This window comes from Eptesicus fuscus, chromosome 2, assembly GCF_027574615.1.
Source record: "Eptesicus fuscus isolate TK198812 chromosome 2, DD_ASM_mEF_20220401, whole genome shotgun sequence".
Taxonomy (NCBI): Eukaryota; Metazoa; Chordata; class Mammalia; order Chiroptera; family Vespertilionidae; genus Eptesicus; species Eptesicus fuscus.
Window position 1 is genome coordinate 52,046,250 of NC_072474.1, and position 27,358 is coordinate 52,073,607.

The following is a 27,358-nucleotide window of genomic DNA, read 5'->3' on the forward strand; positions in this document are numbered from 1 at the left end:
ACCCTCCCCCTACCCTCCCGTATCCTCCCTCTGAGGCCCGATAGTCCGATCGATGCCTCCTTGCTTCTGGTTCTGTTCTTGTTCCTCAGTCTATGTTGTTCATCATTTCCTCTAGATGAACGAGATCAAATGTCACTAGATATATACTAATAAGAACTGAATGTGAGACGAGCAATAATATTTATGCTGACAGGCAAATGAATCAATCTGTAGCGAGCTTCCCCCTGGACCAACAGTTCTTTTGAGACCCAATTTCGATGTCCAGTAGTTCCTTATGTGTACATGTCAGCACTGACCCCTCAGCTCTGGATGGTGGACAAATGGTGGTAATGGAGGTCTGACTCCCTCTGGTTTGGTCTCGGCCAATCCCAGGGGCACGGCGTCACCTGGACTAAGGGGCACGTGGCCTCACCCATACCCAAGGGGCGCGTGGTCTCACCCGGGCCTGGGACCCAGCCTCACCCAGATGGATCCAGGGGCGCACGGCCTCACCCGGACCCAGGATCTGGCTTCACCCGTACCCAAGGACACTTGGCCTCTCCCAGACCCAGGGGCACGTGGCCTCACCCGGGCTTAGTTGCACAAGGCCTCACCTGGATCCAGGGACACATGGTCTCTCCCGGACCCAGGGACGCTTGGCCTCTCCCAGACCCAGGGCCACTTGGGCTCACCCGGGCCTAGGTGCACGAGGCCTCATCCGGATCCAGGGACGCATGGTCTCACCCGGACCCAGGGACGCTTGGCCTCTCCCAGACCCAGGGGCACGTGGCCTCACCCGGGCCTAGGTTCACGAGGCCTCACTCGGATCCAGGGACACATGGTCACACCCAGACCCAGGAACGTTTGGCCACTCCCAGACCCAGGGCCACTTGGGCTCACCCGGGCCTAGGTGCACGAGGCCTCATCCGGATCCAGGGACACATGGTCTCACCCGGACCCAGGGACGCTTGGCCTCTCCCAGACCCAGGGCCTCTTGGGCTCACCCGGGCCTAGGCGCACGAGGCCTCATCCGGATCCAGGGACGCATGGTCTCACCCGGACCCAGGGACGCTTGGCCTCTCCCAGACCCAGGGCCACTTGGGCTCACCCGGGCCTAGGTGCACGAGGCCTCACCCGGATCCTGGGACACATGGTCTCACCCGGACCCAGGGATGCTTGGCCTCTCCCAGACCCAGGGCCACTTGGGCTCACCCGGGCCTAGGTGCACGAGGCCTCACCCGGATCCAGGGACACATGGTCTCACCCGGACCCAGGGACGCTTGGCCTCTCCCAGACCCAGGGCCACTTGGGCTCACCCGGGCCTAGGTGCACGAGGCCTCACCCGGATCCAGGGACGCATGGTCTCACCCGGACCCAGGGACGCTTGGCCTCTCCCCGACCCAGGGCCACTTGGGCTCACCCGGGCCTAGGTGCACGAGGCCTCACCCGGATACAGGGACACATGGTCTCACCCGGACCCAGGGACGCTTGGCCTCTCCCAGACCCAGGGCCACTTGGGCTCACCCGGGCCTAGGTGCACGAGGCCTCACCCGGATCCAGGGACACATGGTCTCACCCGGACCCAGGGACGCTTGGCCTCTCCCAGACCCAGGGCCACTTGGGCTCACCCGGGCCTAGGTGCACGAGGCCTCATCCGGATCCAGGGACACATGGTCTCACGCGGACCCAGGGACGCTTGGCCTCTCCCAGACCCAGGGCCTCTTGGGCTCACCCGGGCCTAGGTGCACGAGGCCTCATCCGGATCCAGGGACGCATGGTCTCACCCGGACCCAGGGACGCTTGGCCTCTCCCAGACCCAGGGCCACTTGGGCTCACCCGGGCCTAGGTGCACGAGGCCTCACCCGGATCCTGGGACACATGGTCTCACCCGGACCCAGGGATGCTTGGCCTCTCCCAGACCCAGGGCCACTTGGGCTCACCCGGGCCTAGGTGCACGAGGCCTCACCCGGATCCAGGGACACATGGTCTCACACGGACCCAGGGACGCTTGGCCTCTCCCAGACCCAGGGCCACTTGGGCTCACCCGGGCCTAGGTGCACGAGGCCAAACCCGGATCCAGGGACACATGGTCTCACCCGGACCCAGGGACGCTTGGCCTCTCCCCGACCCAGGGCCACTTGGGCTCACCCGGGCCTAGGTGCACGAGGCCTCACCCGGATCCAGGGACACATGGTCTCACGCGGACCCAGGGACGCTTGGCCTCTCCCCGACCCAGGGCCACTTGGGCTCACCCGGGCCTAGGTGCACTAGGCCTCATCCGGATCCAGGGACGCATGGTCTCACCCGGACCCAGGGACGCTTGGCCTCTCCCAGACCCCGGGCCACTTGGGCTCACCCGAGCCTAGGTGCACGAGGCCTCATCCGGATCCAGGGACACATGGTCTCACCCGGACCCAGGGACGCTTGGCCTCTCCCAGACCCAGGGCCACTTGGGCTCACCCGGGCCTAGGTGCACAAGGCATCACCCGGATCCAGGGACACATGGTCTCACCCGGACCCAGGGACGCTTGGCCTCTCCCAGACCCAGGGCCACTTGGGCTCACCCGGGCCTAGGTGCACGAGGCCTCATCCGGATCCAGGGACGCATGGTCTCGCCCGGACCCAGGGACGCTTGGCCTCTCCCAGACCCAGGGGCACGTGGCCTCACCCGGGCCTAGGTGCACGAGGCCTCACCCGGATCCTGGGACACATGGTCTCACCCGGACCCAGGGACGCTTGGCCTCTCCCAGACCCAGGGCCACTTGGGCTCACCCGGGCCTAGGTGCACGCAGCCTCACCCGGATCCAGGGACACATGGTCTCGCCTGGACCCAGGGGTGTGTGGGCTCTCCCAGACCCAGGGGCGCTTGGCCTCGCCCGGGCATGGGGTCCAGCGTCATCCGGGTCCAGGGGCACTTGGCCTCACCCGGACCCGGAGTCCGGCCTCACCTGGACCCAGGGGCATGTGGCCTCACCTAGACCCAGGGACGTGAGGCCTCACTTATACCCAGAGGCGTGTGACCACACCCGAGTCCAGAGGCGCGCAACCCCGCCCGCACCCGGGTCTCAGCGGGGCCCCGTCTTCCCGATCCCAATTCCTGCCGGTCAATCCCCCCTCAGCAATTCCCCTGGCCATCCTTCCAGAGCTCCAGTATGGCTGCTGCAGAACTCGTCGGGCGGCGGCTCGGCGAAGTTCCGGTTCACCCGGTGCATGGCGGTGGGCCAGTCTGGCGTCGCTGCGTCGGCCCTTGGGTCTGCATAGGTGGCCGGTCGCCGAGCATGCGCACCTGGCCGCTTCCGGGGCGTTGAGATTCTTGACGGACTCAGAGGTCAGCAAGCGCGGAGTCTCCCACCCCATGTCTCATAGGGGCTCGTCTGTCCGTGCTTGGCTGCCAGTGGAGCCGTCCCCTCAGCCGGAGACCGCCGGGGGAACTGCGCCGAGCACGTTCCAGGCCGCTGTTGTATCGCCTGAGCCATAGTTCTTTTGTGTCGCCTGAGCTGTAGTTCTTAAAGTGTGGTCTTTGGGTCACCGGCATCAGCATCATCCCACATACCCCTCTTTTATTCTAGTTGTAGAGCATCTACTCAGCCAGCCCTATGGTGGTCTTGGATGGTGTCTGCTCTGCTCTCTTGTCGTAGTCTCAAAGTTGTTGTGGTAGGCAACAATCAGGCTTCCGCCCTATGCCTCCATCTTGGTCCTCCTTTGTATAGTTAAGTCTTGATTGTTGTTGGTGTCACTGGGGGGGCTCATATATAAAATTTCTTTATCTCTATATGTCTATGTAAAGGAGGAAAAACTTTCCTCTACCCTCTAAGTTCTTTTGGATGGTCTAATAATTAAATAGACATGAGACAGAATTACAAGAAAAAGACCAAATTTAATTACAAATTTAATATATTTGAAAATCCCAAATACACGAGAGTCAGAGGCCCCACAAATGAGAACTTCAAAGAGAGAAACGGAAAATGTGGTTATATAACATTCTGAGCTAAGGATCACCTTGGAGCTTCAGAGGGGAGGAGGTTCATTGTAGGTCAATAAGAAGAGCAGATGTTCAATAATTAGAAATTTGCCTGCCCTATAGATAAGTAAAAAAAGTTATCTCTGATAAGCTCTCATTATGGGCAGGTTCTTTAATTAAAATTCTTCTAGTTAGTTAAGGGGTGTGTGGGGTAGGGTGGGCAGGGGTCTCTTTTTAATCCCTCAGAGTCTTGGTTGCCTTTAGCTCAAAACAATCAGCCTACCACAGAGGGTACATCTTGGGGTGACCCATTCAGAGCCCCTACACCTACATCTATATCACATAACTGTTATTATGAATAGCAGGTATTTATAACAGAATTGTTATCAGAACATCATTTATTATTGCATTTCCTACTGGGCAAACATTCCACTTAGCATAGGGCAAAGACATATTACGCATTCATTGACAATAATAAACATTCTATAAGTCTCTTTCATCACCATATATCCCCTCACACACCCTCTCCTTCCTTCCTCCTCTCCCCCATTTCCCTCTGGTAATCACCATAATGTTGTCTGTATTTATGAGTTTTTTGTTTTGTTTTTGCTAATCTCTTTACCTTTTTCACCCAGCCCTGCAACTCTCCTCCCCTCTGACAGCTGTCAGTCTATTCTGAGTCAGTTTCCATTTTGTTTGTTAGTGTTGCAAATTTACCAGGTGACCAGAAAACACACAACAGGTACTCAGAAGGTTCCTGGATTCCAAGATCCAAAGCCTGAACCTCTAATACAATGAGATTATTCCTTATATATTCCTAAATTCTTTGTTTCCTAATTTCCGGGCTTTTATGGCAGGCTTTCACAGCTCTACCTAAGTCAGTTAGAATGGAGAAGTAAGATTACATCTAAAGGCCTGGCCTGGGTGGTGCCAGTGACCTCCCCTCTGGCTCAACTGTTAAATTCTTGGTTTATGGCCCTTGTGAACTGGGAGTATTTAGGAAAACAGATTATTGCCTAAGAAAGGGGCAGTGAGTTAATATAGGCTAACAAGAATGTGCATTAGGATACTGGTTAACTAGGCACAGAGTAAAACTGCTAGCCGCCCCCCCCAACCACCACCCCTGCCAGGTTGCTCTCTTAGATTCGCCCTCAGTTTATTTTGTGCATTAAAGTCCACATATGAGTGGAATCATATGGTACTTGAATTGTATATCTTAAACCTATAGAATTTTAATTACTAATGTCACCCCAATAAATTTAATAAAAAAGAAAACAGGAAAAAAGTAATAAACATCGACTCAAGTAATATTTAGACTTTATTATAATGCATTATGTGAAAACATTTTAAAGAGCTCAAATTGAGTGAAATAAACGTGTCAAACTGTATTTAATCACAATTCCTGGAACTTCTTTTATGCATTCTTTGACATAGCATAAATGATTTACAAAAGAGGTGTGAAAATGTGGAAAGAAAGCCATTATATACATATATATTCATGGACATGTTTTGCACTTAAGAAGAGGAAAGCATAGCAAAACTAGTAATAAGCAAATGGTATAAGTGTTTAGTTCAAGTACCAGAGTGATTGTAAATGCTAGTATTTTCTCAGGTTTCAAATGTGTTTTTCTCTGTGGAAAGAGTATTGCCAATTGTCAGACATTCATTCACTAGAGAAATTAAAAATGATAGATGCTTTCTGATTTCTTGCTAACAACTTACCCACTGTAGTAAGATAGTAAAGTTGTTTTGTGTCTTACAAGAGGAATCACATAAGACTTTAAAAACAAAGGATGAGAAGTTAGGGATGCATACTGTTTTATGTGGTTGTTTAATTATATCATATAAATGTCATTAAACATTTTGATAAAGATTTGAATCTCTTGATAGAAAAAAGTAATAATAAAATATTATTGTTTAGTATCAGGAGAAATAAAAAAGTCAATCTTATTTCAAGAAATGTATTAAGTAAACAATAATGTAGGTGGTTTGCAAATAAGGATATGAATGAAATTTATAAAATTTGAAATCATTGAAAATTTTGTTTGTTTGCTAGCAGCACATTGTCTTAGTTTTTCGTGTTGAGTATTGTTATTGTTTGGGTTTTATTTTCTGAAATTCATTTACTTTTAGTGGAAGTTGGCCTGGAATCAGTTAACAGATATCCATTTTAAACTATAAATCACCACCTTTGTAGGAAAAACACACAGATATTTAAAAAAATGTATAGTAATTTTCCAAATTTGAGCATAAGAAAGCATGACAAACGACATTTTAATTTCAGTTTCTGCCTGAACACACAGACACTCTTAAGATTTCTTCCTGTCTCTGAAGACAAATCTTCTCAGAAAAAGAAGCAATTCAGCTTCAGGCAGCCATCTGTGTAGAAAAAAGGCGGGTTCAAAAACAAAAAGGTAACAGGTTTTCCAAATGTCCTTCATATTTTCTGGAAACAACTGTTGAGTGGTTTTGTGAAACTGTGGGTGCAAATCAAATAAGAAAGGTGTATTGAAAGGTCTGGATCTAGTAGGAAGTCATCACTTAATACTTTTATTTTTCCTCCCTCTGTTGTTTCAAATTGCTGCTGCCCCTTTTTTGTTTCTATGTGATAGAGCAGATCCCTGACCTTTATCCTTCATCTTGTACATATATTGAACTTACCACTTAGTTAAGCAACTAAAAAGCACCCTCAGCCCTTATCATATATGTATTTTTTCACATCCAATTTGAAACTTCTCCATCCTCAGCTAAGGCCCAACTCAAATTCAGTTATATGTGATAGGAAAGGGAATCATTGTTGGATTATTTAACTCCTTGTTTTACTTCCACCAGTAATTTTAAAAAGTCTACTTGACTCGTTCTAAATCATATGAAAAAAAGAAAAGGCAAAGTCTTTATTGACAAATGCTGCCTTTTTGATCATTGGTGGCCTTTGTGTGTCTGCATTAAAAGGTGAGCTCCTTCTCCTTTGTGCATTTGAGAGCATCCTTCTCTCTCCCACCTTTCACGGTGCCCCATACATAGGAACACATAGCTTTACTTTTGAAGGTGGCAATGCATTTGACATCTTCTGACTTCCCTTTAATTCCCATTCTGATGGTACCACTGTATAGCAACTTTCTATTTGGGTTTGCTTGGGACCCTCAGACAACATCCTCTTTTTAAGACAGCTCCATCTCTCCTGACCTTGCACCCTAATCTGGGACACATCAGAAAAACACTGCATCTTTAAAAACCACAGACTAGAGTAATCAATTCTGACCCACTCCCCTCTCCCTCGCCCCCTCACTCTGAGATATGTTCCATGCTTCCATGTATCTGGATATTTTTTTCTTTTTTAATTTTTTAAAATAGATTTTTATTGATTTCAGAGAGAGAGGAGGGAGAGACAGAAACATCAATAATGAGAGAGAATCATCCATTGGCTGCTTCCTGCCCCTCACCGGGAACTTAGCCCACAACCCAGGCATGTGTCCTGACCAGGAATTGAACCTTGACCTCCTAGTTCACGGGTTGACACTCAACCACTGAGCAACGTTAGCTAGGCTCTGGGTCTATTTTGTCAGTTAGTTTATTTTGTTCATTAGATTCCGCATATAAGTGAGATCATGTGATACTTGCCTTTCTCTGACTGGCTTATTTTGTTTAGCATGATATTCTCCAGGCCCCTCCATGCTTTCTCAAAGGAAACGAGATCCTTCTTTTTTACAATTGCATAACCAAAGAACTTATATGCATAACCCAAGGACACAGACAATAGTGAGGTGAAGACCTAAGGGGCAGTGGGGGCAGGAGAGGGGTGAGAAAGTCAATGGGGATAAAAGGGAACATTTGTAATACTTTCAGCAATAAAGATAAACATTTTTTTTTAAAGTTATGAAGAACAAAACAAAACAACCCACAAAACCACAGACCAAGTACTGCTTCCTATGTAATCCTGTGTGTACTCTGACACGTCTTCAAATCTTGGCTCTCCCACTCCAGAGGCAGGCACAAAATTCTGTGTCTGTCAGATTCCAGAGGCCCGGGTCAAGCTCTCTCCCTGCCATCAGATTAAATGTGTATAATTGAAAGGTAAATAGATAGTTAGATGAGCTATAGCTATTAGCCAAATATTAATAATGAACTTGTAATTCCTTTTTTTACTTCTGCGTGTAATTGAATAAATTTTAAAGTAAAATTTTTAATTGAGCATCTGTTTTCATTTTTAAATGAGGGATATTATACTACTTTTTAAACATGTTAAATTTACATGAGATGGGAAAAAAATTAATATTTCTTTTTGTTTTGGTAATCTGATGATGAATTCTCTTCTTTCACTTTTTCTGGAAAAGTTCCACTCTTATTTTTGAAGAATATTTTTTGCTGGATACATAATTCTAGGTTATCAAGATTTCTGTCATTGCTTTAAAATGTTTTCCATTATCTTCTGACTTTCATTACTTATTATGAGAAGCCCCATTTATTCTTCCCTTTGTTTCATTGTACATAATATGTCTGTTTTCCATGCTGCTAATTTTCAGAAATGTAGCTATAATATGCCTTGATGTGGTTGGTATGTGCATGTTTCCTGTTTGTAGGTCACCGAGCTTTTAGAATTGGTATGTTTATAGGGTTGTTGTTTTTTTTTATTCAAATTGGGATATTCTTCAATCACTATTTCTTAAAATATTGTTGTACTCCCTTTTATGTTGAACTGTAAATATATCATTTTGCTCTGCTTTGAGCTACTCCATAGATCCAGAGGCACAGTTTTTGTGTTTGTTTGTTTTTTAATGTCTTTCCTTTCTCCCCCACCTTCATTTTAGAGAGATTGCTTTGCTATGCTTCCAAGTTCCTTGAGTTCATTGATTCTTCTTTTTTCTTTCTGCAGTGTCTGAATAACTTAATCCCATCCAATAAATATTTAATTTTAGATAGTTTAGTTTTTATGTCTAGAAATGTTTGTTGGTTCTTTTTAAAAAATTCCATTTCTATCCACTATATTTATATTTTACTTTAAATACCTGTATATAACTATAATAGCTCTTTTATCATTTTTGTCATATAAATTTAATATCTCTCTGATTTCTGGGCCTATTTTTGTAAAGTAAACTTTATCCTGATTATGTGTCAGAGTTTCTGGCTGTTTGACTTGTGTAGTAATTTTTATTTGATGTTGAGCACTGTGATTTTATTTTCCTTGTCTACCAATGAAGACAAGGCTTGAGATAATGTTAAAACATAGGCTTTATAGTCCCATACATCTGCATTTGAATATTGGCTGTGTTACAAAGAGCAAGTTGCTTAATCATTTCACTTTGAATTTTCTAAACTATAAAATGTTATTGTACAACTTACCTCATACCTGTGTTTAGAAGATTTACATAGTGTTAGATTTTCAAAGGACAATTTTGCCTTAAACTTGATATTTTTTTAATTAATTTTATTCCTGATTGTATTTAAACTTTGCTAGGGTAGAAGGAGATAAGTATTCACTCCAGAGAATCAGAGAATGCTCAGCACATGCTAGGACATAGGGGTCTCTTAGATGTCCCTGAATGATATGGGTTATTACTGAAGAGTCTCTACTGTGGTGGGTTTGGGCTTGAGCATCTGCCTGCTCTGTGTCAGCCCTTGGAATTGCTATCATTATAAATGTCTGGACTTTTCCACACTATCTTTTAGAATTTTACTCCATGCTTGTACAGTCTTGGGTCCAGCAAACACTAAAGATTCTCTAAATGGATTTACAGAGTAATCTGTCAACATACTTTCCTCTTCAGAATTCTGCCTTACATTTCTGGCTGACACAGAATCCCAAAATTCTGATCTCCATTTGTATTCCCCCTCTTATCTTAATGACCTGAAATTTGTCTCTAGGTAATGAAATGGGGAAATGTATGTCTCACATGATTTATGTTCCGTCTTTCATGGATCACAAACCTGCACTGTCCATTTGCCTAATGTCTAAAAATGCTGTCATGTCCTTTATCTAGTTGTTTATGGTGGAAGACCTGTCCTTATTCCTCCTTCATAGATAGACGCAGAAATTTGTTACTTAAAATTGATGTAAAAATCAATCAAAATTTAAATTAAAAGCCTTGTGTTAAAATCTATAGGATCTTAGTTCTACCAATGAAGACAAGGCTTGAGATAATGTTAAAACATGGGCTTAATAGTCTCATACATTTGCATTTGAATATTGGCTGTGTTACAAAGAGCAAGTTGCTTAACCATTTCACTTTGAATCTTCTAAACTATAAAATGTTATTGTAAAACTTACCTCATACCTGTGTTTGGAGAATTTAATGAGGTGTTAGGCTCACATGTTAGCTTATCATCACCTCTAGATTTGATGTATGAAATCAAAGAAAATAAAAGTTTAATCTAAAAATGTTTATGCTTACATTTGTTTTAGTCTCAATCTGAGCAATTAAATGTATTTAAGGAATAAAAAACATTCTCAAGTATAAATGAAAAGAAAGCATATTGATGTTTGTTATACGTCTAATTTTATTTATTATGTCTTCTACAAGATTCAATAATAAATCAAGCACAAATCCCCAAGCAGATGGTTTGTCAGCTACAAAACAGAATGCTTTCATTTTGCATTAGTTACATGTGTATCTAAACTCAATTTTCACACTACACATTGTCTAAGAAGAAAGCTATTCTTAATCCAATATGCTTAATTTGCCTTCAAAGAGATTAGTTTTTACAATTATAATATTTATTTTTTACTTAGTTTTATCTATTATAGGCACTGTCTTTTCAACCATATTTTGATAGAAATGACAAAGGTGGTCAGTAAAATTATATGGTAGAAAATATAAAGTACAATCCTAAAAATAGTCGCCTTCCAATGTGGTTGCAAATATTGCAGCTTTACTCTTTCTCCTTCCTTCTCGTTTTGGGGAGAAGAGTTGGAAGACAAGACAGTTTCCAAGAGAGCAAGGTAAGATGTTTGTGACAAAAGGAAGTCAGAGAACCTTTGGTAGCCAAGGATAAACCCATTCTTTAAGCAAGCCTTCATCTGCTTATCATGTGCCAGGTATGTTATAGGTCCTGGAGGTACAATAGTGAGAAACACGCCTTCACCATCATGAGATTAATCATTAAATGAACACTTACATAGAGTCTCTATGTTCTCAGTACTTTTATATTAACTCATTTAAACCTCAGAACAATTCTGTGAGATCGGTAGCCTTACTGTTCCCACAGATACTGAAGCATGGAGATGTTATTAATTTTCCCAACTCCCACATTTCATAACAGGCAGAGCTGTAATGAAAACCAAGCACACAGACCCCAAAGCTCATATTCTTATATATGTGCCAGTGTGTGTGTGTGTGGGGGGGGGGCAGGGGGGAGATAAAGAGAGAGAGATCACATTAAAAATAGAGAAATAAAGTATTTATACATTAGACAGTTGTTTATATTATGGAGTAAACTAGAGCAGGAAAGAAATGAAGAAAAAGTGTGTGTGCAGGACTGTTTTAAAGTGAATTACCAAGAAAGGCTTCACAGAGAAACTGGCATTTGAAACTGGTAAATCTGTTGAATGTAGATATATCTATGTCTGTATCTATAAGCTATATCTATTTATATATGTTTAAGTTATGCCTATGTGTTTATAGATGTGTATAGGCAATGTATATCATTTTTTTTTTTTTTGGTTACATAGATGAAAAGGGTTTACAATTTTTTAAGTAAATAAACAAATTAGTATAGGACATTTTTTCAATTTCAAATATTATGTTTAAATATATCCACTGCTGTCAATTAATATTAACTTAAATGAAAAAAATAAAAAAAAACATTCAAATACGTGTCAGTATTGAAAAATATTAGTGACTTAAAATGGGAGTTAACAGCCCATTTTTTAAAATTTCTGGATGATTACAAATTCATTCTTTGGTGATCAACTTTTGTGGTAAAACTGAATGTGATTGATCACTATAAAGTGTGCATTAATGATGATTAATTGTACTGATTAAACACAATTGCTAAACCCTGCAACAATTAACTTGTCATTGTTGGGGGAAAAATCACTTTAAATGCAATAGTAAGTTAAGACAACTCATTTTACTTTTTTTAAAATTAAACATAGCACTTATTTGGGTTTTAATTACATTGAGTAAACTTGCATAGGTCACTAAATAACTTAACAATAATGACTATTTAATATGGCTTTTTATAAATATATCTTAATAAAGGCCAAAAGCATCATAATTTGTTGTATAGTGAATAGAATAATGTATTTTGTAAGAAAAGTGTTAATCTTCATTTCATAAGAAACTATTCAGGTTTGTTTTCTATACCTAATATTTTATACATTAGAATCATTCATTTACTATTATTATTATTATTGATTTCAGAGAGGAAAGGAGAGGACGAGAAAGATAGAAACATCAGTGATGAGAGAGAATCATTGATTGGCTGCCTCCGTCACATCCCCCACTAGGGATCGTACCTACAACCCAGGCATGTGACCCTACTAGAAAGTGAACCCCAACCTCTTGGTTCATAGGTTGATGCTCAACCACTAAGCCACACCAGCTGGGCTAGTCATTCATTTTGTTTGAAGTCAATTATCTTGAAGAAACCTAACCATAAATTTAAAGCACATAAAGAAAGAAAAATTAAAATGTTTTTGCTAGTATGATGAAACAGCAATGCTGGAGAAGAAAGGTTGCTTAGCAAACAGAATTACAGAAGAATTTCTCAATCTCAGCACTACTGACATTCTGGGATGGATGACTTTTTATTTTGGAGGAATGTCCTTGGTATTTTAAGATACTTAACATCTTTTCTGTCCTTTACCCACTAGAGGTCATAGAATCCTCTCACTCACTGACCTGGTTGTGATAACCAAATATATTTCTAGAACTTGCCAAAGGTCCCCTGGGGGACAAAATCACTCCTGCTTAAGCGCCACTGGCATCTAAAATGTTTTATTATATTAACAGTTTTATTGATAATAACAAATGGCTGAGAACAATTATATTCCAAGTGCTTTGATAGGTGTTAAAAACATATCATCTCATTAATTTATTCCACATACTCTATGAGGAAGCATTCTAGTTATGCTTATTTTAGAGACAAGGGAGCTGGGCTCCAAGAGATTGAATTGCATGTCCAAAGCCACATAGTCAGTGAATAGCAAAGAAAGCATTTGAATCCAACAAGTTATAATGCCTGATTTCAGCAATTATACTCTTTACTTTTCTACATTGCCCTCATTTCCTTAAAGCTTAAATTTGAAATGCCTTCAGCAAATTTAAAAATCAAAATGTAGAAAGAAACATTAACAACCAATACAAATGGTTTAGACTTTTTAATAGACTCAGGTAAAAGCTAAGGTGGCATTTACAAAATACACATTTACCACATCTCATCATTCACTAACTGGTACTGGGGAAAGGGTTTCCCTGCCGATTGGGTTGGCTGACAGATCTAAGGAGGAGGAAGGCATAGGCAGGAGCAGCTCTCAAGAGTTTGCAAAACCTCAAAGACTGAGACAAGTGCCAGAAAGCAAAGAAAAACTGAACTGAGTTCAAAACAAAACAAAACAAGCAAATAAAACCTCTCTAAAGAGAGTATGTTAAATCTGCCAAATAAATAGAATAAAATAGAAATATTTGCCAGTATCTCTGTTAACTAGGACATTAGATTGATACATTCAAAACAAAAATGAAATAAAAAGTCAAATGTCATTATAATTTCTATAACAATAGGCTTTTAGGAAGATGGGACAGTCAGTTGGAAGAGCTCTTGAACAATTACATGTCATACTTGTCACCACCATCAGACATTTAACATAGTAGCATTTTCTCATGGCAATCACTCCTTTGATTATAGGCAGCTGACAATTAAAAACACTTTATTAAGAAATTATCTTGTAACACAATTGCAAAATTGATTTTTTCATTGATATAATGTATGTATATGCCAATGAGTTTCTTATGTGAATCATCAAGTAGCAGATACCAGGAATGAAAATGAATTATACTAAAATGAAATGAAATTAAAACAAACAAACAGAAACTTATTACCTTATTAGTATTTCCTAAGGCAGGGAGGTTAATTTCTGACCAATCACCTTTAAAATAGGATGACAGATCAAAATGGAAATGGAGCAGGAAAAATATATTTTAATAGTTTTTATTTTACTACAAATTTTTTAATTCATACCAAAGGCCAGCAATGTAGATCAAGAAGAAAAGAACAGGTGGATCATTAATATTGTGGAAAAGTTGACTACTGTATTAGTTTTCTATTACAGCATAACACATTACCACAAATTTGGCAGCTTAAAATAGCACATGTTTACTATCTCAGTTTCCATGGGTTAAGGCTAAACTGCCATTCAGGTGTTAACCAGGACTGTATTCTCATCAGAGCTTAAGGAGAATGATTCACTTCCACACTCGCTTAGGTTGTTGGCAGCATTAGTCTCCTTACAGTTTCAGAACTGAGGTCCTCATTTTCTTGCCCTTTGACCAGGGACTGCTTTCAGCTCCTACTTGCATTTCCTTGTTACAGAGTCCTCTCCGTAGACAAGATGTCATCCACAAGATGACAGCTTATTTCTTCAAAACCAGGAAGAGGAAGAAGTCTACCTGAATGCTAGCATACAAATACTTGCTTGCATACTTCTACGGAGAAGTACATGCTTGTATACATATGTATGAGCATATGTGTATATTTAAATATATATATATATATATATATATATATATATATATATATATATATATATTTTATTGATTTTTTACAGAGAGGAAGAGAGAGGGATAGAGAATCAGAAACATCGATGAGAGAGAAACATCGATCAGCCGCCTCCTGCACACCCCCCACTGGGGATGTGCCCGCAACCAAGGTACATGCCCTTGACCGGAATCGAACCTGGGAACCTTTCAGTCTGCAGACCGACGCTCTATCCACTGAGCCAAACCGGTTTCGGCCAAGGTTTTACATATTTATTGATTGATTGATCTTAGAAAGAGAGGGAGAACCTGCAACCTACATATGTGCCCTGACTGGGAACTGAACCCACAACCTTTTGGTGTAAAGATGACACTCTAACCAACTGAGACACCCAGCCAGGGCTGAAATTTTTACTTTAAATAAAAAATACATTGTATCTTCCCATAGAATTTCCTAAGTACTGCAAAACATTAGCACTCTTTGAGAAAAACCTCTTCTTTACTGGGAATCAGATATTTTTGGCAGCTCTGACAAGTGATAATGTGACATTTCCAGGTCTCTTTGCATAAGAGAGAAGTATCCTTGGAAAGATGTTTTACAAAAACTTCTCTCCAATCCTCCTTCAACTAACATAGCCTATATGACAGTCACAGATATGTCATCAAATCTAAGAACCCATGACAAGATGCACCGTTACTTTATGTTCCCTCTAAAAGGAAAAATCTATAGACGATCATATATTATTCCTCAATTTGTTAAAGTGTTTACTTATTAACAGAACTCTTTTAGACTTAGTTTAACTAGATTGTTATCACCTTTTGAATATTAATAAAGAAAGCATAAATAAATTATTGGTTAAGATGGTCCTAATATTTATTTACTTTCAGAATATGACTATTAAATCACCTATCAACTCAAAATTAATAACTGCTTCAACCAAACACTATAGCACTCTATGGCATACCAAGATAAATGGAAATGCAGCATATATTGACTGAATATTTCACTCTTGTCTTTAAGCCAATGATACCCATATCAAGTTAATTATTTTTCATCTTGGGGAAAATAAAAATCTCCTTCTTTCATATGTCAAATGAGGTTGTGCTGCTTTCCTAGGGGTGTCATAACAAACTTTACAAATGTGATGGATTACAGTGGAAATTCATTCTCTCACCATTCTTGAAGCCAAGTATCTGAAATAAAAATACAGGCAAGGTTAGTACCTTCTTAAGGATCTGAGGAATAACCAAACCCAGGACTCCTTCTTGGCTTCTGGTGGCTACGGACAATCTCTGTCATCCTTTGGCACGTAGCTGTATCCTCCGCCCTCTTCACGCGGTGTTCCCCTCTGTGTCTCCATATTCCTCTTCTTTATCTTACTAGGACATCAGTCATAAAATTTAAGGCCCATCTTAAGTCGAAGAAAATGTCCTCTCAAGATTGTTAACTTGAATATATATGTAAATATCATATTTCCAAGGAAGGTCACCTTCACAGGTATCAGGGCTAGGACTCAGACATAGTTCTTTGAAGGACACTATCCAACCCAATAGGAGACCATTATATTGGTGACATTGAGTAGTTGCTGTGCATAAATAAAGTCATATTTTAAATATAAAAAGCTAAAAATGTTATTTTTTGCATTTTTAAATCGATGTCTTTAAGATATATGCATTAACTATTATTATTTGATCATTTAGTCTCAATTCTCATACCAAATTTACATTTTGTTTAACCAACAAAATTTTATGGATGCAAAGCATGAATAGGAAGATCTGGAGATCAATGATATTAAGTGCAACTAACAGAAATAGCATTAATTTATGCAAATCAGAAATATAAACATCAGCATTCTTAGAGATATAAATGACAGATAACATTATATTTTTAATTTGGCCACTCTTTTATTTTAATGAAAACATGTAAAAATTTGATGATGAACTGTATTGGTTACTGACAAAGAAGAGCATTTAAAATGAAACTCCTTCATTTTACGTTTACATTTCTTTCCCTCCAAGTTAGCCATATTATTATTAAGTGCTTTATAGTAAATACTGGAGGCCCAGTGCATGAAATTCAAGGGATTTGTTGATAGGTGATTTATTACCCTCAAGGGATGTTTGACTTCCCGTTTAGGCCTGATCCCAGTAGGTTGGGTGTCCCTCAGCCCAGCCTGCACCCTCTCCAATCTGGGACCCCTTGAGGGATGTCCGACTGCCCGTTTAGGCCCGATCCCACCTGTGGGATCGGGCCTAAACGGGCAGTTGGACATCCCTCTCACAATCCAGGACTGCTAGCTCCCAACTGCTTGCCTGCCTGCCTTCCTGATTGCCCCTAACCGCTTCTGCCTGCCAGCCTGATCACCCTATAACCACTCCCCTGCCAGCTTGATTGATGCCTAACTGCTCCCCTGCCAGCCTGATTGCCCCTAACTGCCCTCCCCTGCAGGCCTGGTCACCCCTTAACTGCCCTTCCCTGCAAGCCTGGTCACCCCTAACTGCCCTCCCCTGCAGGCCTGATCCCCCCCAAATGCTCTTCCCTGCAGGCCTGGATCCCCCCTCAACTGCCCTTCCCTGCAGGCCCGGTCACCACCAATTTCCCTCCTCTGCTGGCCTGGTCACCCATAACTACCCTCCCCTGCAGGCTTGATCACCCCCAACTGCCCTCCCCTGCAGGCCTGGTCCCCCCACAACTGCTCTCCGCTGCAGGCCTGGGTCCCCCCTAACTGCTCTTCCCTGCAGGCCCAGTTGCCCCCAATATCCCTCCTCTGCCAGCCTGGTCACCCCTAACTGCCCTCCCCTGCAGGCTTGATCACCCCCAACTGCCCTTTCTTGCAGACCTGGTCCCTCCCAACTGCCTTCCCCTGCTAGCCATCTTGTGGTGGCCAACTTGTGTCCACATGGGGGCAGCCATCTTGTGTGTTGGAGTGGTGGTCAATTTGCATATTACTCTTTTATTAGATAGGATAGACACATTAAATTTCTAATGGGTTCAAAAAATAATGCCAATATCTTGACTCTTAGTTTTCAAAGATATCCTAGTTAAACATGCAAAGACCGACTCTAATGGTTTTTCTTTTTCTAAGACCGATGCTTTTATATATATTCTTAAATTTTAGGTCTTATTGTTGGGAAATCACACAATGGAACTGGTCGCCACATTGTTAAAATTGTTGAAGGAAATTCCACTTAAGTAGAATACAATAATAGATTAATTACTTCCCATAAATATGGTCTTTCAGATACACACTTATGCTTATAAGAATGTCCGTGTTTGACAGTTAACAAGCATGTTTGAATGCGTGCATGTGCACATGCTAAGCTTTAGATGCTGAGGATACACATCTCCCTGTCGAGGTATGCTGGCACCAGAAAGCCACAGCTCAGGAAGCGCCGCATTAGAGTTACCATCAGTAACATTTTCATATAAATCAGAATATTTATGATTAACTATGGAAGTGAATTTCTTTGAAAAATGTTGTCTTCTTGACATGTCACCAGGCTAATTTTTATAATAAGAAAAATTCATTTAGCTATTTGGAAAATAATCACTAAGTGATGACTACATTCTGTGTACTAAGTAGGAGGCAGCCTTGCCCAACACCTCACCTCCAGGTGCTCACACCTTCGTGTACTCCCCTGCACTCGAAGGAGGGCTGGGTGTAGTGACTCACTTCTGATGAATGGAATAGGGCCAAAGTAATGGGATGTCACTTCTGAGATTAGCTTACAAAAAGACTGACTTCTGTCTTGTTCACCCTCTCGCCTTCTCTCTTGCTTTCTCAGTTGGAAGCCACCAGCCATCTGTAAGCTGCCTTATGGGGAGACTCATATGGCAAAGAACTGATGGAGACCTCCAGTCAACAACTGGTGAGGGGCGGATATCCTCAGTCCCCCAACTTGTAAGGCCCTAGCTCCTGCCAACAACAAACAGGTGAGTGAGCTGGGGAGAAGCTCCTTCCTCAGAGGGGCCTTGAGATAACTATAGTCCCAGAGGATGCTTTAATTGCTTCACTAAGAAACCCTGAGTGAGAGGACTAAGCTAAGCTGATGCACAGGAACAGTGAGGTAATAAATATCTGTTGTTTTAAGCTGCTAAGGTTTTGCAAACTGTGTTATGCAGCAATAAGTACTTAACACACTTCTTGTATAGGCTAGTAAGAAAATCAGAAACAATATGTGTGAAGAATACAGGAAGCAAATGTAAAATGTAAAGAATCTAAAATGTAATACTTCAATTTAGTCCATGAAAGTTGGGGTGGATGAGAGTATTTTTATCTAGGAGTGTGTGTATGCCCACACTATGCTTTTTACACTTGAAGTAAAATATATGACTATTGATTTTCCTGAAGCATGTGATTTTTGCCTCACAGCTTTATAGGCACAGAAAAGGATAGCATTCAGAGTTCTTGTTAAGTAAGTGATTCTAGCACATAATAAAGTGTCTATAGCCTCTCTGAACAAAAATGGTTAGTTCTTAATTTTAAATATATTCCAATATTTTGTCTTTTCTCCCTGCAATATTCTCTTTCAATTTTAAAATGGACTGCAGAGGTGACAATTACAAACTACAAATGAGGCAAAAGAAAGATTGTAGTTGGGTAAACAAAAACAACCTGCTGTGTAACTTATTTGGACTCAGACATTGACTTGAATAAAATCAATTACTTTTGAAAAATTATTTGGTATAAATTATTTCTGATGCCTTGTCTCATTTTTGCAAATACAGAAGTAGCATTCATTGTGTCACATTCATCAAGCATATATACCTGTTTTAAAAATATGAATCAGTATCAATCAAGAACTGCATTTGTCATATTAACTGACAGTTTAAAACATGTAGTTGGAATACATTTACAAGATGGGGAAAGTGTAAGCCAGAGTGATTTGCTTCCTCTGAAATGTTAACAGAATAGCTGCAGCCAGAAACACTAGCCTCACTTTGTCCATTCCTGAGAGGTAAAGTTTGGGGGAGGCTCTCTGTTCAGACTTTTTAGCTGAGGCTGAAGATATTTCCTTCCTTTACAAACATATAAACTTTTAAATATATATACATCCACACATCTGTTGTTGTTTGGTGTGGAAAACATTTTACAACTATGACACTTCCTTTTTCTAGATCAGATATGACCACTCTTGAGAAATTGCCTCTAAAGATAATTCTAAAGGAGGGATTCTAAATATTTTTGAATGATGTTAACATCTTAATTATATAGATATCCAAGTTGACTCTTCTATTTTTATACTTGTTAATCTTCACCTGGGGACATTTTTTCCACTGATCAGTTTGTTTTAGAGAGAGTGGTCCACTGACCTGTTTTTATTTTAGAGAGAGTGGAAGGGAGGAGGGAGGTGGGGAGGGAGAGAGAGAGAGAGTGAAACAATGATATGAGAGAGACACATCTATGGGTTGCCTCTCACACATGCCTCAACTGTGCAGGGGATTGGACCTACAACTCAAGTGCCAGCCCTTGACTAAGAATCAAACCCGCAACCCTTGGGTGCTAGGGCTGAGGTTCCAACCATTGAACAACACTAGCCAGGGCCCAAGTTGACTCTTTAGAAATAACTATTTGGGATCTCTAAATTCCAGGACATGGAGAAGCATTTCAAATATATTTCTGAGGGTTTAAATTTGTATACAAGAAAAATGATGGTATCATTGATACTGATGGTGAAATCTGGAGGGATGAGCAATTTGAGAGGAAAGATTATAATTTTAGTCAGACTTATATTGGTTAATGAACCTAGGACTGCTAAATGAAAATGCCCAACTGCCAGTAGTATAACAAAGCCAATACTTAGCAAGCAGAAAGAAAAAAAAGAAAAAAGAAAAAAATAACTTCTCAGAGAGACTGGAGGTGTAATTAGACCTGTAGAGGTACTAAAACATGATAACATCTCCAAGATTGAAGAGGAGTTTGAAGGAGGCTGAGGTGGACCATTGTGGCAAATTTATATCTTATAAAGCCATGTTTTGGGCCCCAGGCTGACAATTCCATTTTGAAGGTGCAAATAGCCATATTCTCACCCTTTGGGAATGTTCAATTTCTTTTCAAACAGAAGCACTTGCTGTGTGAGTGACTGCATCTCGCTGTTCGCTAGTGTGAGGCGAAGTCACAACAGAAGGTTAACAAAAGATTTTTTCTGGTAGGTGTGTTTTTTTGCTAGATGAAATACAAGCTTCATAAGCGGAATGTCATAATCTCAAGAAGGATTTTGTTTCAGGCTCATCTCTTCTCCCATGGGCTGTGGAGATGTGTGCATGAGCCAATTTGCACCCCTTCACAACGCGTTCATTCATCTAAAATTACAGTCCTATTCTTACATGATTTTTATGCACCCAGAGGAATTCAGCTCATCATTGCTATTATGGCAGTAAAGCTCTGTTAAGAAGTTGCTATGTTGGGAGTTTTCCCAAATGATTCATTCGGATTTTCATGCCCTACCGAGAAATATTTAATTTCTCATTTCCATTGTCAAGATACCTAACAGGTATTGTACTGGTGTTTTAAAAATACTTCTATAAAAGGATTTTAGCAAGACTCAATTTATAGGATAATGACAATACTGTTTTCTGGCTAACGTATTTCTGTGTTTACAAATTATACAGGTGAAGGCAGGAGTTTTGAATTATCTGGTTAGCCCCAACGAGGATATGGCAGGGCTTTTACTTCCTTACTAATGCAAGCTAAGTGTCTGCTGAATACACCTTATTGGAACACATGTATCTTTCACATATTTCATTCTGAACACTGATCATTGAGGAATCTACATTAAGCCATCCAGAGCAACTCAGAACCCAGGATTTTAATGAATTTGGGACTTCTTTGTACATAGATTAGACATTCCTTTCTGATTATATAAACTACTTTGGGTTTTGAGCAGTAAAAATTAAATTATCAGAGGTCTTATATTAAAATGCAATTCAAACTGCCTATAAAATTTTTAAAAAGCTAAGTAAAACAGATAATAAAATGTTTTCATTTGACAACTAATTATCTCAATTACCCTTGTCAGTTGGAAATGTTATTCCTGTAGCTTTGTTTAGAAACAGTGGTGGAAAAGGGAGGTTGTACCCTCTGTTTCACCACCCAGAGGAAGAAGTAAACATAAAAATATAATGCACCAGAAAGCATAATCTGTACATGAAATAAATTTTACATATATGTTTTCCTGATTCATTCATTTTCAGCATATATATGCTTTAAAGTATGCCAGTGTTTACTTATTTGTTCTGAAACACTGAAACAGTAAATTTTTATTCTATCAATTAAAACAAAAAAAAATTAAGTTCCTTTTTATGAAACTCTCCACTATTATCTTGTGACTTTATACCTAATCCTCACTGTACCCAGTTGATATCTGTGAGAAATGCTATCTTTAGAAAAAGAAACAGTATGTGAGGAGATCATATGTTCATAAAAAAATCATATTATTAGTAATATACTTACTCCATACATTACCCCATACATTATATCATTATTTGCTCAGAAAACAAGCGAAATAGGAATTATTCCAATTTTACCATTCCAGGACAGAACAGAAACCTGTGCTTTTGGACCATGCATATCCCTAAAGGGAAGGTGATTAAATAGTGATGTGTCCTGGCCCCTGCAAATAAAGGACCCAAGTTTAATTCAAAGTCTAAGCAGAGAGAGTCTTTTCCCACTGCCCAGCACCTCTGTAGCTTAGCAGGAGTTCTCAGAGCAGGAAAACACTGAGCCCTATGGAGAGTCCAGACAAGTCCACTAGCTCAGAGGAACAATGTAGAAGCATTGTCTAGCCTTCCTTGGAGTGAAAAGAGAAGACGGAAAATTCAGTGGTAAGGTGTCCAGAGTTTAGCTAAGCTACTCCATGGTATTGCTGCATTGACATCCATTTTGTTGGCCAAGCAGCCAGTGGCGGTGGGGCGGAGGGGGGGAAGCTTGATGCAAATGTGTGCTCAGATAACAGCAGTCACAGGTAAATGAAGTTCTTAATGTGACTTCCCCTAGAGATATAGTCTCTGCTACCTCCCAGGATCTTTAACCTTCTGTGCTCCATAGATAAGAGCCCTGGGGAGCTTACTAAAATTTCTCTCTTTTCCGTTTAATTTGACCAATCTGTTCTTACCCCGAGAAACCCAAAGCACTCCATTCGCAGGTCCAGATAAAGGCCAGTGTCCAGGTCCTACCTTTTCCTCTGCCTGCACCCTGCCTTGACCCCTCTGTGTGGCTCCTGGAGGCAGGCCCTGGCCTCCTCTGGGACGTGTGAGAAATAAACTTCTCTATTTCCATTTCCTCATGGTCCTTTATTGAAACTGGCTTAACATCCTACAGCCCACCCTAGGGTTTACTTAACAAATGTGAATTTAAAACAAGGTTACCTGAACAAGGAGATATCCTACAGCAAATTTGGCTGGTTAAGGGTCATGTTAGTAGCCTTAGTGAGAAAAAACCTGATGAAGAATATTTTTTATCCTTTACATCCTTTATTCTTCATTGTATATGAACAACCAGTAACTATACAGTTCTCATTATTGAATACAGCTTCTGTTATTTAAAAAAACAAACACCTGTTTCTTCACAGTCTTGAAATTAAATAAGATTGGGATATAATATATTTAGATTGTTGGATTGATTGAAACAATATTTTTCATATCCAAGAATGTTATTCAGTTTTGGTGGGAGTACAAATTATAAAAAGTATCATACTACAGATATCATATGATTCAACAATTCCTCTTCTGGGTATTTATCTGAAGAAAATGAAAACATTAATTCAAAAAGATATATGCACCCTTAAGTTTATTGCAGCACTATTTATAGTAGCAAAGTTGTAAAAGCAACTCAGTGACCATTTCTCAGTCAGAGAAAGACAAATGCCATGTAATTTCACTTATATGTGGGATCTAAAAAACAAAATAAAACAGTAACAGACTCAATCACAGGAAACCATCCGGTGGTTACCAGGGAGAGGAGAAGTGAAAGGTGGACAAAATAGGTGATGGGAATTAAGAGGTACAGACTTCCAGTTATAAAATAAACTAGAGGCCCGGTGCATGAAATTCTTGCAAGAGTAGGCCTTCCTTCCCCCGGCTGCCAACACCAGCTTCCCTCTGGCACCCAGGACCCCGACTTACCTTGCAGCCTCGGTTTCGTCCGGAAGGTGTCCAGAAGGACGTCCAGTCTAATAAGCATATTATGCTTTTATTGTTATAGAGGTCATGGGGATGTAATGTATAGCACAGTAATAATATTTCTTTAACTTTGTATGGTGTAAGCTTATTGTGGATCATTTTATTATGTATATAAATATTAAATCACTATTATGTATACCTGAAACTAATAGGATATTATATGCCAATTATACTTCAATTAAAATGATAACATTATACAATTATGTAAAATAAAAAAGAGTCTGGAGAGAATGAACACCAAAATAAGTGATTAATTTTGTCGTGTGAGGTTAAAATAATTCATTATTTTATTGTATGCTTTTGTACAGCTTTCAAGTGTTTTATTATGAATGGAAGTGAAATAGCTGAGAACTCAACTTTTATTCAGACTGCCAAAATTTGATTCCCAACTCTGCTATTTATTATCTGTGAGCTGAAGCTAATCTCCTTATGTTAAGATTCCTTACTTGAAATGGATTGACTGTGAAGCTAAAATTTAAACACACTTCTGCATGGAAAGTTCAATAATATTACTATTCATAAATTATTAATTAATTGTTTAATTTAATTTGCAATAAAGGAAAAAGGAGGGATTTTTCTTTTTTAAGTTTTGGAAACCCTGAGAATAAAGAAATAAATTTAATAATTCTTTTTTTTTTAAGTTTAAGATCAACAATTGTTGTTCATTTGATACACTCATATTTGCAAAATAATTACTAAGATAGTGTTCAGTAACACCTCTATCACATCACATAATTACCAATTCTATTCTGTAGTGAGAGCATTTACGATCTACTCTCTTAACAACTTTCAAATATATAAGACAGTATTATTAACTATAACACCATGTTGTACTTACATCCCCATAACTATTACATTTGCATCCATAGCAACATTATTCATATGAAAAAAAATAGAACAAATCTAAATGTCTATTAACTGGTAAATGGAAAAATATACAAAAAATGAAGAAATGTTACATATTATATAATATGGATAACTTTATATATATTACATTTGTGAATGAAACCAGATGCAAAGGACTGCATATCTGATGCCATTTATAAGAAATGTACATAAAAGGGGACTCTTTAAAGACAAGAAGCAGATTTGTTGCTGCCATGATTTGGCAGTAGGAATGGGGATCAGCTGAAAACAGGAATTATTTTGAAATGATGGAAATGTTCTAAAACTAGCTTCCCAATTTATAAATTTATTTAAAGGCATTGAATTATATGCCTGCAACTGATGAACTTTATACTATATGAATTATAACTTATTACAGTTCTTTTTTAAAAATATCAAAAAAATATAAAATAGAAAATGACAATGTCACAAAAATTAATCAGATGTGTTTAACAGCAAATTTGAGATGACAGAAAAGAGGCAAGTAAATTGAAGTCAGATCAATAAAAATAATCTAATCTGAACAATACAGAGAAAAATTCAATAGTCTCAGGGGATTTATGTAACTATATCAAGTAGTCTGATATATGTATAGTTGGAATCTAGATGGAGAGTGATTGAGGCAAAAAATATATATATTTGAAGACATAACTGCTCTCCTGGTCTTAAGACATTTGACTAGAAAAATGCCATCAACTCTCCTGGGTATCCAGCTTGCTGACTACAGAACTTGTCACTTCCACTTCTTGATGTGCAATGAAAATAAATAAATATGTGCATATTTCCCATCAACAATATCAGTAGATGAAGTAGTTGCTGCTGTCTTTATTTATAATAGCTCCAAACTGGGGTAGGGATGGGGGAAATAGTTATCCACAGAGAAATGGGAAAGCAACTTTTGGTATATTCTTTCAATAGTCTAATATAAGCAAGAAAAAAATGGTTACTAATACATACAAAACATGGGTTACAGCTATCATATTGTACGGAAAATATCAAGAAAAAAAGTACTATGTGCCCTATGACTATATTTATATAAAGTTCTAGAAGAAGCAACAATAATCTCTCAAAAAGACAATGAGAACACTTTCTGGGGTGTAGACCATTTTTCTGAGTGTTGTGCACACAGGTATATAAATTAGTCAAATGAACACTTAGAGTCTCTGCATTTTGTTGAGCATATATTATATCTGAATAAAAAGTATTCTATTTATTGGATATATTTATTTCTCATTGTTCTGGAGCAGAATAATAATTTTGTTCAGTCCTTAAGTTGTTTTGTCTCTTAAAACTAATCCATAATAATAATATTTAAAAAGATTCAACTGTAACCAGAATCACAAAATAATGATTTGCAATGAGCAGTATAACGGTGATGTCCATGGTGGCTATCTAGGACTTCCATTCTCTGTAGGAAAGTCTTCTTTGACAGGCCAATTTCCAACCAGGATTTGGTTTGGTGAGTACAGAATCAGTTCAAGGATAATTAGTTTTATAATTGCCGTGGCTGGTGTTATCAAGCTGGGATCGCCTGAGGCAGCATCTCCCTTTTGGGCCATGTGGACCTTTTCCAAACTAAATAGATGTGAAGTCACACGGCCTGAGTGCCCTTTTTCTGGGTTCCACTGAAACATTGCACTTCTGTTAGCACAGTCTTTCTCTGAAGAACAATGAAATCAATGACAATTAAGCTTTATTCAAAATCACCTTCTCTTGTTGCTCTACTGAGGCTTCCACTAGGTTATTTGCTCAAACTTTGATATTTTTATATTTACTTACTGATTTAGTTTCAGTTTCTGATGCAGACATTTCTATGCATATCTTTTAATATTTTAACTCTTAACAAATACATTTTAGGTGATGAAAAAGGATATGTGATATAGTTAATTGTACAAAATAATTACATTGCAGTAATTTATGCATAGTGACACCATAATATTTAAAGATTGTTTTTATACCAAAAATAGTGCTCTGTAAGCTCTCAGAGCTTTATCTCTGAACTTTTATTCTATCTCTTATCTCATCTTTGCTTCTTATTCTATCACGGACTTATTCATAAGTTGTTCTCCATTTTAACTAATATGTGAATGTGAGCTGTCATGTTTTGTTTGGCTAATTCCTGAGTCTCACTCACCCTGAACATATAGTGATAGGATGATGTTCAGATATAGGGTGAAAACAAGCTTTTCATATTACTTGGCAATTAAAATAGCTAAAATCTTAGTTTTCCTAATTTTTTTTTTTTTAATATATTTTATTGATTTTTACAGAGAGGAAGAGAGAGGGATAGAGAGCTAGAAACATCGATGAGAAACATCGATCAGCTGCCTCCTGCACGCCCCCTACTGGGGATGTGCCCGCAACCAAGGTACATGCCCTTGACCGGGAATCGAACCCGGGACCCTTCAGTCCACAGGCCGACGCTCTATCCACGGAGCCACACCAGCCAGGGCTAGTTTTCCTAATTTACCTTATCAAAATTATCCCATCAGAATAATCACATAAAACAATTAAGTAAAATGAATCCTTAATATCAAAATTGATGGTCAAATTAAGTGTCAGAAGAGCTTTTTAAAAAATATTTTATTGATATTTTATAGAGAGGAAGGGAGAGGGCTAGAGAGTTAGAAACATCAATAAGAGAGAAACATTGATCAGCTG